Raw genomic sequence first — 3962 nt, forward strand, 5'->3', positions numbered from 1 at the left:
GTGCCTTTGGTACCATTACCGCAAAATGACGTCAAAACTGTTTTTCTGGTTTTGAGCTTAACTTTCATTTCCGGACTTTTCCCTAGCTTGAATTGTACTCGTACTACTTGGAGCTTATTGAACGGTTATTGAATGAACTTATTTGTGTGACTTTGGGACTGGCTGAGGAAATAATGAAGCCTTGATGGCTGGAAAAGTAAGCAAATTTAGGGGAAGTGCTGTCCGAACTTTGAAAGGATTTAATTGCATTGAGTTTGTGATCTAAGACTTGGATTTGAGCAAGACAATGATATATGATGGATGGTTTTTGAGCCATAGAGGTGAGTGACCTCAAACTATTTCTAAAGTTATTTATGAACCGTTTCCTGCATTATTTACTTTTGAACTGTTTCCACAGTTACTTTTGAACCGTTTTCTTGCATTAGTTACCTTTAAACTGTTTCCAAAGTTACTTTTGAGCTGTTTTCTTTCATATCATGCGTGCTTGCATATGAGTGTTCCTTGTTGCTGTATTCCTTGATTAATTGGCTTGTTATTATTGATTGATAATGTGTTAAGTGCTTTCAATGATTGTTAAAACGAGTTTTCTAGGCGAGTGTGTACTTTATCGCACTCGACCTAAATAAATACGAAATTTTCAATGATTAATGATTAAATGCTAGTTGCGCATGAATGTAAGCCGTTTGGCTGAACTGGTCACTGCCCTTTGTTACCGATCGACTCGAGCCAGAAGCGGACTCGGTCGGGCGATAGGTTGACCCTGGGTGAATTTGGTATACTCGAGTATTACCTTGTAGTCCGGCTACGTCCGGATGGGTGGAGTCCGGCCAATGGTCGGATGGGTGGAGTCCGGTCAACGTCCGGAAAAGGGGATGAACGAACAAAAGGATGAACGAGGGATTCTACTTACAAAAAAATGTATTTTCAAACGATTGGAGGAATAAGGGGAAATGTCAGGGGAACGAACGAACAAACGAATAGCTCCATGTGAGCCCGTATCCTTTTAATGAATGTTACTATCGCTTTCCATTGTAAATGTTCCTTGAATTATTGATACTCCATTTTAATGTATTGTAAATGTTGTCATTGTTTCTGGACTTATCATTTGATTTATGACATCATTGAAATGAACTATTGTGAAACCGATTTGATTACTGATTTTAATGGTCACTCGCTGAGCTTCTAGCTCACCCCAAAATGTTTTATTCCCCTCCACAGGGCTCGTGGCGAAGGAAGGACTTGTAGTACTTGTTCACGTGACTGGATGGCATATATCTTGTATAATTTGGATTTGGAATCATTTTATGTATAGTTGAGAATCGTTTCCGCTTCGCTTATGACATGTAATTATTGGAGACTTGGATGTATGTTTGTGGACCGTGTGATGTATATTTGAGATTTATATTGTAATTCATTTGAGGATTGTAGTGAACGACTGAGTCCCGGCGAGAGTTGGGCAGGCGACCCGCCGAACCCTCTGGTTCGCCCTACGGGGAGGTGAGGCCGTCACAGTTGGTATCAGAACTTTGGCTTCAGATCTCGGTAGTGTATCCTAGGCTTGAAGTTTAGGATGCCGGACTGTGGGTTTGGTTTGCAATATTAGTGATTCTTGCGGGATATCTCGACTTGATTGGTACAAGATGGAATGTCGAGGACGACATTCTTATAAGGAGGGGAGTTTGTGACGCCCCGAAAAGAATGAGAGTGAGAACCCGGAAATTTTCTAATTTTCTAAGGTTTATTTTATTTAATCGTCCGCCTTTTCTACAGTTTCTTTATTAGAAAAATTTCCCAAATAAAGTTTATGAGCAAAGATAGTTTTCAAATGATTTTTCTAGTATCGATTAGTTTTTGAGAAATTAAGAGCATATATCGGACGTGGGACCCGCTAGTGCGGAAAGTTCGGTAAAATTCGGCCAATTAGGTTAAGTTTAGTATACTGGGTTTTAGTTACTAGGTGCTAAGAGATAATTAGAGGTTACTTAAATGAATTGGTCTTGGAGAGACAAGAAGATAATCTCAAGCTTAAAGGGTGACAAGTGTCACCTTGTTAGTGAAGGTTGGACTTTGACATTTGACCATCTTACTACCTTTACCAAATAAGTACCAAATTGACCAAAATCATCTTCATTCTTCATGCTTCTTGGCTGAACACATTGAGAGAGAAAAGAGAGAAAACCTTTCATTTGGTCACTTCAATTCTTGTCCAAATCTTGAGTTCCAACCGATTAAATTGCAAACCACTCCATAAAACTTGCTAGCTAAGGAAGATTGAAGCTCTCGGTGGAGTTGTTTTGGAAGAAAAACCCCTAAGCCATCACCTTTCTTGATATTTGAAGGTATCATGTCTAGCCATCCTTTCTTTGTTCTTGATTATGTTAAATTAATGACTTGTGATGGCTAAAGAGATGTTTTTGGGGAAGATTGGCACATGAATGCATGAATTTCCAGATTAGGGTTCCATTTTTCCCCTTTCTGCCCGTTTCTGTTCGACCAGGTTAGGTTTCGAATTAGCCTTAGCACAAAACATGAAAGTTGTAGATAATGATGTTTTATAGTTGCCTGTAAAATTTCAACCCAATCGGAGTAACGTAGCCTGTGAAAAGACCGAAATACCCCTACTGCCCCGTTTCTTTCCGAACATGCCAATCAGCTTCTGTAATTGGTTGTTTTGACCAGGAATACTACTGCTTTGGTTGTTGATGTCTTCTTAAGAATTATAGCCTTGTATCTTAGCTTTCTAATGGCTTTGGAATTACCTGAATTGGAGTTGTGTGTGCTGAGATATGAGTGAATAAAGCAGGACTGCTAGTTGATTTCCGCAGTGAATTTCGAACTGGAAACTCTGGAGTTGTTTTGGAAATTTGACCTAGTTAGGGTGAGAACTGGACTGAGTGGTCGTCATTAAAGTTGTAGGGAATCATGTTTTAGAGGTGCCTGCAAACTTTCAGGTCAATCGGAGTAGCGTAGCTTGAGAAAAGACGGAATTACCCTTGCTGCCCTGGTTTTACCCGAATTTGGGAATTGCTTCTGTAATGGGTTATTTTGGTTGGGAATGCTTTGGAATTGGTTGTTGAGGTCTTCTGATGTATTGTAGCCCTGTTTCTTAGCTTTCGGATGGCTTTAGAATCACTTGATTTGGACTTGGAGAGCCTGAGTTATGATGTTTCCGCTAGAATACGTTTTGGTGAATCTGTTTTACATTTTTGGTGTGGTATCTTGCATTTTTGACCTGCTTACACTCGAAACTGGGTTGAGTGACCTTCTGTAATATTGTAGCCCTGTCTCTTAGCTTCGAAACGGTGGGTCTTGCACCTTCATCCGACAATCGTAGTGCCTTTGGTACCATTACCGCAAAATGACGTCAAAACTGTTTTTCTGGTTTTGAGCTTAACTTTCATTTCCGGACTTTTCCCTAGCTTGAATTGTACTCGTACTACTTGGAGCTTATTGAACGGTTATTGAATGAACTTATTTGTGTGACTTTGGGACTGGCTGAGGAAATAATGAAGCCTTGATGGCTGGAAAAGTAAGCAAATTTAGGGGAAGTGCTGTCCGAACTTTGAAAGGATTTAATTGCATTGAGTTTGTGATCTAAGACTTGGATTTGAGCAAGACAATGATATATGATGGATGGTTTTTGAGCCATAGAGGTGAGTGACCTCAAACTATTTCTAAAGTTATTTATGAACCGTTTCCTGCATTATTTACTTTTGAACTGTTTCCACAGTTACTTTTGAACCGTTTTCTTGCATTAGTTACCTTTAAACTGTTTCCAAAGTTACTTTTGAGCTGTTTTCTTTCATATCATGCGTGCTTGCATATGAGTGTTCCTTGTTGCTGTATTCCTTGATTAATTGGCTTGTTATTATTGATTGATAATGTGTTAAGTGCTTTCAATGATTGTTAAAACGAGTTTTCTAGGCGAGTGTGTACTTTATCGCACTCGACCTAAATAAATA

Source organism: Coffea arabica, chromosome 1c, assembly GCF_036785885.1.
Source record: "Coffea arabica cultivar ET-39 chromosome 1c, Coffea Arabica ET-39 HiFi, whole genome shotgun sequence".
Classification (NCBI taxonomy): Eukaryota; Viridiplantae; Streptophyta; class Magnoliopsida; order Gentianales; family Rubiaceae; genus Coffea; species Coffea arabica.